The sequence below is a fragment of the Mastigoproctus giganteus genome, chromosome 6 (genome assembly GCF_048544385.1).
Source record: "Mastigoproctus giganteus isolate SK-2022 chromosome 6, ASM4854438v1, whole genome shotgun sequence".
Taxonomy (NCBI): Eukaryota; Metazoa; Arthropoda; class Arachnida; order Uropygi; family Thelyphonidae; genus Mastigoproctus; species Mastigoproctus giganteus.
This window is the reverse complement of record NC_143580.1, coordinates 158,078,243-158,090,818: the sequence shown is the minus strand read 5'-3', so window position 1 is coordinate 158,090,818 and position 12,576 is coordinate 158,078,243. Positions and strand designations below refer to the sequence as shown.

Genomic DNA, 12,576 nt, shown 5'->3' with positions numbered 1-12,576 from the left:
CCACCCATTGTCAGGGAAAGGAAGACAGTTTGCAGAACAAAGGAGGTCTGCAAAGGAGCGCACCATGTTGGCATCCCATATCTGGAAAGCCAGATGTCAGTGGCACCTAACAACCCAAAGGTATTCAGGTGCAAAGAGCTAGTGTCATCATAGTGTGCATAGTATTAGGGTCAGGCACCACCTGTGGTTTCCCATATCTGTGCCATTATGTACGCTGTAAAGAAATACAGTACTACTGTAAATGCCAGAAAAGTGTTGTGTGTTGTATATGACATATTGCATTAGGTTTTGTTGAGTGTCCTGGAATTGGGCCGCAGGGCCCCTGGTGGGACTCCACTTTGTCCACACTCACTAGGAGGTAGCCAGGCTGCCCATTATTCTCTGGCTTGTCTCCGCCAGAGCTTCCTGAACGGAGACAAAAAAAAAAAAGGTAAGAGTCAGGGAAGTACACAGTGTACGCAAGAAAGGAGGGTATAGCTAGAAATATGGAGGATGATCAGGTGAAAGGGGAACCGGGGCTAGTGGCATCATCATCATATTTACACTCATTGCAGCGTTCCCCGAGCAAAAGCTCAACAATGCAATTTAACTATTTACATCGACCTATTTGGCCTTCCAAGCCGCAAGGACTCACCTTACTGCCAGGAAGTTTACCATCCCTAGCCCCGTGGAGGCAGGTTGCTACTACCCTTATTTGCACCATTTTAACAACACTCTAAGTGAGTAGAATTCTGATTGCTTTGATCAAAACCACAATCAAAATCTATATAATATAATTTAAATCAAAAGTTTATATTTCAATTTTGAGATCAAAAGTACCATGTACATAATATACAATTCAGCAACGACAAGCAGTTGTAATATAAAACTAACATCCGCAAACATGCAGGAATATTTGAACCTAATAGTTCAAGTAGTGCCCTGAGCACTATGTATGATATTTACATTTTTAAGATACATTATAAAAACTTTATATATACTTTCATTTTCAAAGAGCTTCTGCATCACATGAGGAGTGGATACACCTAACTGGCCAAGCAGCCTCTGCCTTGGCACGTCATATAATTGACATTGAAAAATTACATGCTGGCTATCCTCAATCTGCCCGCAACGACAGCGATCACTGTCCGCAAGGCCCAGTTGATGAAGCCGCAACCGAAGTCCGTGTCCAGTAACAACCATAGCCTGGAAAACTCCAAGTTTAGGCCACTTGCATATCTGTTCTAAGCGTAAGATGTCAGGCATCATCTCATACGTCACTCTGCCCTTAGAGGATGTCGTCCAACGCTCCTGCCATAGGCAGTGAACCTCTAGCAAAATTCTTTCTTTCAACCTTCAAGTCGAGTCTGCCGTATATTCTTCCCACATTGGGGCAACAACAGACACCCATCAACTCCAAAGGCAAGTTGTTCTTGGTTCGATATCGTAGGAGTTTCTCCAGAATCAGCAAGTCGACTGGCTCTGCACTTGCAAGAATCTGTAGGGCGCTAGTGTCATCAGTTGGATTGTCCTGAAACTGGTAATGTGTACCTCAGGTGGGTAGAATGCCTTTTCTGGAATACATCCTGAGTGATCTCAATGAGAGCTGTGTAGAAGTTTTCTTCTGCATAGCTCTCGCTGAAACAAGAATTCTTGTTTGTTGCCATAACAGCCGATTTTGGTGAGACCTTCTGAGAGTAGCAATGTTTAAAATGATGGGGAAGATAAAGCTAGGGAAACAAACCTAAATAACTTCAAGGGGTTTGTTAAGGTATTAAACTGTAGAAGATTACTTAGTCTCAACTGGGTCTACAATAATGTCAGGAGTGTTGTCAATAAAAATTGCTGAATTTGAACTCCTTGCTAGGACAACTAATGCTGACATAGTAGGGCAAACAGAAACGTGATTCCAACCAGAAATTGGGGTTGAAGAGTTCCACTACGGTATATATAATGTATATAGGAAAGATAAAATGGGTGGTGGGTCATGCTTCTACTCAAAAGCAGCCTGAGTGCTTAAAGAGCTTTTGCTGAATCTGAAGTTACATCTGCCAGCATAGAATCCATGTGGTGTGGATTACTTGGAAGCAAAGGTGTAATGAGAATGGGAGTAATCTACAGACTGGAAGATTGTGAAGAGTATGACTAGAGTCTCCACATGCAAATGGAATGGGTAAGCAAGTGCAATTGTCTTATTATGGGTGACTTTAATCTGCCTCAGATTGATTGAAATAAGTGGGAAAAATTTTTTTTAAAATGAACTAGATGATTATTATTTGTACCAGCATGTTAGGGAAAGTACCAGGGATGGGAATATTCTTGACCATATTATTACTACTACTAAGGTGCCTCCATAGCCAGGTGGGCAGGAGCAGCAGTGCATAGCACACGCTTCTTGATCAGACCAGGGTTCGAGCCTGTGACCACCAAATAAGGAGGTTGCGGAAAGGTCAGGAAATTGACCACCGCATATCCCCCGGAGCAATATGGCCTTAGATGCTAATGCTCCTAAAAAAAATCAAATAACAATAATATTATTACTAAAGAATCAGATGACATCACAGAGCTTAACAGTACAGTTATCATTGTCAGGAAGCAATCACACAATCATTAGTTAGAAGATGTAGAAAGATGGAGCAGTAGTTAAAGGCATATGTTTTAACTTCAGGAGAGCAGACTTGGACTGTTTAAGGCACCGTATGGCATCTATTAATTGGGAAGATTGCCAAGTGAGGGCAAATATTTGAATTATGGAATTCTTTTAAAGCGAAATTCACAAAAGTCACAAACACATATATATCATTAAGAAAATATCGCTGGAGGAATATGCTGAAATAGATAACTGCAGAGATGGCTGGTCAAATAGAACAGAAAAAGATAGCATGAGATAGTTATAGAACGATGAAAAGAACTGAAGGCTACATCAGGTACAAGTTGATCTGTAATAGTACTACAAATAAGTTTAGGGAGGCCAAGCTGCATATGAGAACGCATTGACTAAGAGAGAAAAGAATGAGGAATGAATTTTTCATGTATGTGAATACAATGAAGAAGAAAGCTAATCATATCAGACCCTTGTGCACTGAGTATAAGAAAGTCTTGGATAATTGAGCTGACATTGCTGATGAATTGAATAGGTATTTTGCATTAGTTTTTACTGACAAAAGACCCATTATGCTGAAGAGAGGCTGAGTGAGTGAGGCTGACTTACGTGAAATTAGTGATTTCAAAATAACTGATGACTGTTTATTAGAAAAACTTTTGAGCATAAAGGCAAGTAAGGTGCCTGGAGTTGATGGCATATACCCAGTAATTTTGAGGGAGGCTGCCATAGAGTGTATTGAACCATTGAAATTAATTATTAGGGTGACTTTGAACTGGAGAAGTGCCAACATATCTCGAATACATAATAGTGGCTCTAAGAGCAAAGTCAATAACTGCATACTGGTTAGTCTAGCTTAAGTGGTAGAGAAAATCTTAGAGGCAGTTATTAAAAGTGCAATCCACTAACATTTAGATAGATATGGCATTCTGAAGGAAACACATCATGGTTTTGTTAAGGGAAAATTGCATTTAACTAACTTAATAGGCTATTTTGATAAAGTTACTTATTAGTTGGATGTAGGGAACAATTCCAACATAGTTTATTTGGATTTTAGCAAAGCATTCGACTTGGTTGCTTGTCAAAATTATTGTATAAGCTGGAACAGATATGAATGAAGAGGGAATTACTGAAAGATTCTAATATGAATTGCTGGCTGGCTGCAGGGCAGAAGGCAGAGGGTTGTGATTATTGGATATTCTTCAGATTGTAGAATTGTAATTCTACAATTGTAATGTCATTCAGATTGTAATGTCATAAGTGGGATCCCCTAAGGATCAGTTCTTGGACCACTGTTGTTTCTTATTTTCATGAATAAGGGTTAGAAGCGTGATGTCAAAATTTGCTGACAATGTAAAGATTGGCAGTGTCGTTAATGATCAGTGCCAAGAAGCGCTCCTTCAGGATGACTTGAACAAACTTCAAAGATGGTCAGAGAAGGCAGCTGTGTTTTAATGCAGCAAAATGCAAGGTCTCAGTTGGGGAATAGAAACCTCAAAATAAATTATACACTTGAAGTTAAAATAAAAACAGTGGGAGAAGAAAGGGATCTGGGGATTACGATACTAGGAGATATGAAGTTTTCTGAGCAGTGCAGCCAGGAAAACCCATGGTGTCATATCGATGATTTATCAATATGACAACAACAACGTTATCCTGTAGAGATAGGGAGGTAGGTCATAATCCCACTGTATAAAGCAATTGTAAGACCACATTCAGAATACTGTGTTCAAGTATGAAGACCTCATCTGAAAAAAAAGACATTGAGATTCTTGAAAGGGTCCAAAGATGGGCAATTCAAATGGTGAGATCAGTAAAAGGACGACTGTATGAGGAAAGACCGATTATGTTGGGCTACAGAGCTTGGCAACCAGGCATCTCAGAGGTGACCTTATTGAGGTTTATAAGGCTCTGAAAGGGGTTAGTAAAATGAATGAAGGGGGAAATTTCACTGTTATAAAGAATTCCAGACCTAGGGGCCATAAATTTAAATTACAGGGTTGAGGTTTAGATTAGATTGTAGGAAGTTTTCTTTTAGCTAGCGAATCATTGATTGTTTGGCCAATTTATCTCATGGGTAGTTGGGGCCGACAGTTTCAATAAATTCAAAGGTCAACTGGATAATTATCTATATGAGGAGGGAAGCATATAATTTGTATTTTCTTATCTTCTTGGGTTTTTTTTTTTTTACCCAGTGCAGCAAAAGCCCATGGCTTCCTTTCACTATATGGCTAATACTAAAACTGGATACTCAATTGCAGAACACTGTTGGCAGTCCACATGATGCAAGCTTCTTTTGAAAACCCTTATGACAAATGGAATAAAAAGCTTTAGAAATGTCAAGAGCAGCTGCTGGAGTTTCATCAAACTATTCCATCGAATTTGCCCAAAGTAACAAAATATATGACCAGTAGATTGTCACTTTCAAAATCCATACTGGTGATTACTGATCAGATGAAAAGTTTCAAAAGAGTTTAAGAGTTTGTTTAAATGGTTTTAAGTTAGTTTAGGATAGTTTAAGAGATAGCTATTGATAGATTTCTCTACCATTACCTTGGAAAGAGAAGAGGTAAATTCAATAGGGTGATAATTGGATTGTAGAGATTTGTCACCATTTTTTAGGGAGCGACTGGATATGAGAAAATTACCTATAAGAAGGTAAAACAAAGACACCAATAGAATAAGAAAGTGCAAAAAGGTTACACAAAACAGGAGCACAAATTTTGTGAACAAGTGGAGAAATGCTCAGGACCTGAAGTGTTCTTTTTCATCAAGATTGCTTAGAAGTCTTCTAACATTCTTCTTTCAAAAGACCACAGGAGGCATTGAGGGGACTTCCTGCATATGGTAGGAGGAGATTTATCAAGATCATCAGTACAAGATTTAGAAGAAAAGTAGAATACTTGTAAGTTAGCTTTATCTTTAGCTGAGGATGCAATAGAACCATCAGATTTTAACAGAGGTAGGAGTATAGATGGAGCGAAATTGCTACCAATGGCTTTGGCAAGAGACCAGATTGCCCCCCTACCATTTACACAAGAATCATGTTTTCTACTCAAAGCTTATTCAAAATCAAGTTTGGATTGACCAATGACTGTTTTACAATTGTTTAGAGCTTTACTGTATGCAGAAAATGAAGAATAATTTCACTGGTGCAATATGAGCAAACATTAGGATCAGAGGATTCAAAACAGCAATCCAACTATGGAAAATCAGAATAGAAATTTTGCAGATCATCCCATTTTGCATTCATGTAAGGCCAAACAACATAAGGCTGAGAATGGCTACAAGAGATATACAGAGAGGGCCCCATTGAAGAAGAGACCATCACCTAGTTGTGATCTGGGGTACCTAGGAGAACACTAACATTTACCATGTACTTTGATGGATTGTTTGTGAGAAAAAGATCAAGAGTAAAATGATCTAGTATTCTGGTAGTTAAATGAAAATCTGGGTACAGTTAGTAGTAATCACAAAAGCCTCAGGATCTTGACTAGAAAACAAAAACCAACTGGAGTTGTGAATGTTAAAATTACCTCATTGTTGGCAAAGTAAGATTGGAGAAAGTAGAGTTTCGAAGAAAGGAAGTCAAAGAGTTCTGAATGATTGATGGAGTTGGAAGAACGATAGAGGCAACAGATAAATTTGACAGAATAGGATTTCTCCCAGAACTTGTGTTTTTCATTCAACGAACAGAAAATTGACCTCAGAACATGCAATTTACAGAAAATATACACAGAGCAATATAGCCTAGTCATTGATGCTCCTTTTAGCCTAATACAACAACAGAAAAGGACAGAGATATTTTAAGCCAGAGGAGATTCCAAGTTAGGAAGTCTCTGGCTAGGAACATCACAGTGGAGACATATGCTCAAGCACCACATTTAAAGTGAATTGAATAATTTGAGGAAACTGTGACGAATAGTGGTTAAATCAACTATAATTGAGTTTCTGTCAGAAAATAGATGGGATTTTTCAGAATGTAGTTGGAAATAGACATTGAGATTGAAACTATGACCACATACTGGCCATAGTCAAAACATTATGGCCACCTACCCAATAGTGGGTGTGTCTTCCACTTGCTGCTAGTACTGCTGCTGAACAGCAAAGCATGGATTAAATCCTCTAAATGTTGTAGGAGGTGTATTATACCATTTTCAAGACTTGCATCACACAGTGATAGTTTGTGGTAGAGTATCCAAATGCTAGATCTGTCGATCCATGTAATCCCAAAGATATATGGGATTTGTGTTTGGAGCTCATGGTAGGAACCTGGAAATCACTTTCATGTTTGGCCAACCACCCTTGAACAATACCGGCAATGTGGCAAGGTGCATTATCCTGCTGGAACACACTGTCTTTTCAGTAGGACAGTTGAATTTTTTAAAAAATATTTATATACTTCACAAGCAGAAGTATGATGCATCTATAGGTTTGAAATTTTGCTTGCTTAACAGTTTTTAAAACAGGGAAGTGAAGATGCTAATAGTTTCATGTTTTATATTTTGTGCAATATTTAAAAAAAAATAATTTTAATTAATAAAAATAGTTTTTTGGAAAATTTGTTTGACAGTTTGCTTTTTTGGAAGTATAGAAAGAACAGCATTTTTTTTAAATATTTACATTTTTTAGTGAATATTAAAAAAAAAACTTTTCCTGGAAATTAAAAAAAAAAAAAAAAAAACGATAAAACACTAAGAATTAAAAGGCTGTGCAAAGGAAGCAATTTTTGGAGCTGAAATGAGAGCAATAAAAGGTAGAGATAACTCAATGATTGGAAAGACTACTGACAGAGTCTGCTGACGAGGCTACTAGAGACGGTCGTGTTCAAAGCCGCTAAGTGGATTTTTTTTCTTATTTATTGATTTGAAATTATTGTTTTTCTAAAACTTTTGATTTAAATTTAGTAGTATAACATTATTTTGTGATTTTCTGATTAATTTGGTGTATTTATTCTTTTCTCGGCCTTGTAATTGCATAAAAGTATCGGTAAGGGTTTCCACGTGTTTCAACTCCGCTACCGTTCGTAAATTTCCCGCCATTGTGATACGATAGTTATATACCGTACTAGATAGCATTAGTTGAACTTCGTTAGCAGTTAAATTGTACGTTTAAATAAATACATATAACGACTTAGATTACAAACGTAATATAATTAATTATATTTAACATAATTAATAACATAACATAATTAATTATAATTAATTAATTAATTAATAGAATCATGACTCAGACCAGAGCAGCAAAGCAAAAGGCTCAAGCTAATGGAAGTGCTGTGGCTCAGAGCAGAACTGAGGGGGGCAGTTGTCCTCTGACTCACAGCCTTATAAAATGCATTGTTTGCTTGATGTTTGCAGAGCAATCGGGTACGGGACATGATACTGCCATGGGCGATGTCTTTGTGTGTGCGCGATGCAAGGAGTGTATCGATATCAGGCAACAACTCGGCATGCTTGTGGGCCTATGTGAGAGCTTGAAGGACAGGGTGGATGCCCTCGAAGAAACTAAATTGAGGGGCCCATCAAGCTCTCAGCTGCCCACATCAACGCCAGAGCTTGCACTTGGGCATCGCGTGACACAGAGGCAACCCCCAAGGCAGAATGCACTGGTCCCGAAGGAACTAGTAGTTGTTGGTGACTCTATTGTCAGGGAAATGGGGAACATGCTTTGTAAAAAAGATAGGTGGAACAGGACCAGGGTATGTCTGCCAGGGTCAAAGGTTGATGACGTTGTAGAGCGAATATCATCTTTTAAGGGCACAAAAGGTGATATAGTTGTACACGTTGGCACTAATAATATTAAGAGTAGGAGACCGGCAGAATTACTTAACAAGTACAGGTCACTGCTGAACAAAAGCCGTGAATTAGGGTTGAATTTGAAAGTGTCTGCAATTCTGCCCAGACACGATAGGAGGGAGTATATGATGAGAGCCTTGTCGATCAGTTCGGCCCTGGAAAGATTGTGCAAGGCTCAAGGGGTAGAATTTTTTTCAGCCTGGACTGTACTTGTTAACAGGAGAGATTGCTTCTACAGGCATGGGATACACTTAAATAGAAAGGGTACAAGAATATTTGCTGATGCTATCGAGGCAGTGTTAGGTGGGTCTGAAAACTGCTAGCTTGGGGGGAGACAAAGACCAATAGATTGACAGTAGCCACTGGCAGAGGAGAAAGAGATTCTTGCACTGCTTCTATTAGAATGAGCAGAAGCCTGAAAAACAAGATGCATGGTATTTCAGAGACTGCTGGGAGCCATTGCGGTACAAGTAAACACATGGGTTGTGTTAGGGTAGCTAAGAATAGAAACAGGTGCAGGCAAGTATTATTATTATTATTATAATAAAATAATAATAATAATACTTGCGTGTACACCAATGCTAGGAGTTTAGTAAATAAATTTGATGAATTTGAGGTATTGCTCAAAACATCAAAGGCAGATATTGTTGGGATATCAGAGACGTGGCGTCACACAGATATAAGGGATGCAGAACTGCAATTTGGGGAGTACAACGTCTACAGAAAGGATAACCAGGATAGGAAGGGGGGAGGGGTTATGCTATTAGTTAAGAAACACATAAAAACCAAGGAAGTGAAGCCAGTCGGCATCGCTGGACAGTGCATGTTGAGTCAGTTTGGTGTGACATAAGCATTGGGAGATCAAAATTGAGAGTAGGAGTGTGTGCTATAGGCCTAATGACTCTGATGAGTATAATAAGGAACTGTACAGGGAAATAGAGTGGGCCAGTAAATCAGAGAGTCTTATAATGGGAGATTTTAATTTCCCAGATATTGACTGGAATTTGGGGGCTGGTTACTCACGCACTAGCAGGGCTTTTGTGGATTTATTGGATGATTGTTTTCTACATCAGCATGTTCGGGAGGCAACTAGAGGGAGTAATACTCTTGATTTGATTATCAGCAGTGATTCTTCATGCATTAAGAATCTGCAGATAAATGAACCACTAGGTGGCAGTGATCACAGTGTGCTGAAGTGGGATTTACTGAAAGAGGTAACTACCATTAGGGGTAAAGGGAAGGGTTATTGCTTCCGTAAAGGCGACTACGATGGACTGAGACAGTATTTAAATTCTATACAGTGGGACCAACTGATGATGTTACCAACAGCAAATTCAAAATGGGAACCATTCAAAGAACTTATCTTGGAAGCTACTAGGCTTTACATACCAACTAAGAAATATTGTTCAAGGTTTAGGCCAAAATGGATGTCAGATGAACTAATGAGGCATATGGCAGAAGGAAGAAGGCAGATTACGAGAAATCCTTGGCAAGGGATGCAAAGAAAAACAGCAAAGAGTTCTTTACTTATGTAAACTCTAGAAGGAAGGGGATGAATCAGATTGGTCCACTTGATATTGATGGGTCAACTGTTGATGATCCTGCTCAGGTAGCTAACAAACTAAATGAATATTTTGCATCGACATTCACACATGAGGAGTTATTCAGCAAGGGGAATGCCAGAGGTGTATTCAACTCTAGCAGTAAGCTACAGAATCTTGAAATAACTGGGAGTAAAGTGGAGGAGAAACTGTTGAAGATAAACACAAGAAAGGCACCCAGGGTGGATGGGATCTATCCAGTTATATTAAAGGAGGCAGCAAAGGAAGTAAGCAAACCCTTAGCCATAATTATGAGAGCTTCCTTGGACTCAGGGGAGGTACCCATAGACTGGAAATGTGCAAATGTGACCCCAATTCACAAAGGAGGATCAAAGGCTGACACAAGTAATTATAGACCTGTGATCTTAACTTCTGTTCCAGGAAATTTAATGGAGGCACTGGTTAAGGAAGCACTGCAGGATCATTTAGACAAGACTTCAGTTATAGCTCAGACACAGCATGGTTTTGTTAAGGGGAAGTCTTGCCTGACCAACTTGATTGGATACTATGATGCAGTCACAAAAGAACTGGATGCAGGGAATAACTTTGATATTATATACTTGGATCTTAGAAAGGCTTTTGATACTGTTGCACATGGAAGACTGCTACACAAATTGGAGCAGTGTGACTTTGGAGGCAAATTGCTGCTATGGATAAAGGGGTGGTTGAGGGGGAGAAGACAGAGAGTGGTAATAAATGGACACTGCTCATCGTGGACTCAAGTTATTAGTGGAGTCCCTCAGGGCTCAGTGTTGGGTCCATTATTGTTTTCTGTATTTATAAATGATATTGATGATGGTATATCAAGCTTAATGTCCAAGTTTGCAGACGATACAAAGGTTGGCAGGGTTGTCAAGGACACTACTGACACTATGCTGCTGCAACAGGATCTGGAAAGGTTGAGCAGATGGGCTGAGAGGTGGCAAATGAAGTTTAACATTGACAAATGTAAAGTACTACACATGGGAAACAGCAACCCCAGAGCAACGTATCAACTCTGTGGTACTACACTGACAGTGGTAGAGAATGAAAGGGACTTGGGGGTGGTTGTGCAGGCAGATATGAAGTTCTCTGAGCAGTGCAGACGGGCTGCAAGAGTAGCTCATAGAGTATTGTCAATGATATACAGGAATTTTTCCAGCAGGGATAAGGAGGTGATTATTCCATTGTATAAGGCAATGGTCAGGCCACACCTAGAGTACTGTATACAGGTCTGGAGGCCTCATTTCAAGAAGGATGTAGAGCTGCTGGAACGAGTACAGAGAAGGGCAACAAGATTAGTGAATGGAACAAAGGGGTGCTCTTACGAAGAAAGGCTTAAGTTTTGCAAATTACAGTGTCTGGAGACTAGGCACCAGCGAGGTGATCTGATAGAGGTGTATAAAGCCTTGAATGGTTTAAGCATGCTCAATGCTGATGGGATTCTTCCTCTATCTCAGAAAAATCACCTGAGAGGGCATAAATTCAAATTGAGGAAAGACAGATGTAGGATAGACGTGCGGAAATTTGCCTTTAGCCAGCGGGTGGTTGGTTGGTGGAACAGACTTCCATCCCTTGTGGTGGAGGTTGATAGCCTAAATAAGTTTAAGGCTCAGCTAGACAGGTATTTTGAATGAACAGAGGGGTGAAGTGGAAGTGGGTTTTTTTTTTGGCTGATGCTGTATGCATAAGCTTGCTTTCTTGCATCAAATGCCTCTACTAATGCTAATGCTAATGCTAAAACTCCTCATAACTTGAATTCAGCACTGTACGAAAATCTTTTCTGAGCCATTTCTTGGCAGAATGTGGCAAAACGTAACCTAATATACCGGTAACAAGTGCGAAACAATGAGCGCAAAGACAACAAGCGCAACAATGCGGGAAATGCAAGTAAAAAAATCTACAACCACTGTATAAGACGCACCCAGTTTTTTGACCCCAAATTTTTCGAAAAAGATGCGTTTTATACATGGGGAAATACGGTACTTCCGGGGTCTTGGAACGAATTACCAAAACAATGTACTATTGGGTTCACATTACGATATTTTTGCAATACCTCCATTTATTCCTACAGGATGCAAAATATGTTTCCACTATTTTTTTAAGTTTGTACCGGCTGGAAAAAACGTACGTAAAGTCTAATTTCCATAAGTCAAATATTACGTAAGCTGGGGAGAGCTTGTAAACCTTGACTTCTGTTCTAGGAAAAATGTGGTCAGTGGTTAAAGAAGTAATGCAGGATCATCTTGACAGTTATGTGACAAGTGCAGCATGGATTTACAAGGAAAGACATTGTCTGACCAATGTGATTATGATGCAGTAACAAAGGAATGATGCAAAAAATTAATATAATCTAAATATAATTAGATTTCAGTAAAGCCTTTGATGCTTTTCCACATGTAAGAATGCTTTACTAATTTTAGAGTAAGGTGACATTAGGAGCAAGTCTCTTCTTGGATTAATTTTATTACTGGAGACAGTCAAGATTCAGTGCTGATCTCCTGTGCTGTCTTCACTATTTATTAATAATATTGTCTTAGGGATATCAAGTTTAATGTCTATTTGAAGATGATGCAAAGGGTTGGTAGGGTGGTTAGTGAGAGGAATCAAGCCAGACTAT

General features: G+C 39.1%; 1 protein-coding gene across 1 annotated transcript in view; it reads left to right on the top strand.

The window, feature by feature from the left end:
• Positions 1 to 12,576, top strand: part of Fancl (E3 ubiquitin-protein ligase Fancl) — a 202,065-nt gene that overhangs the window by 107,745 nt on the left and 81,744 nt on the right. The window lies entirely within an intron of this gene.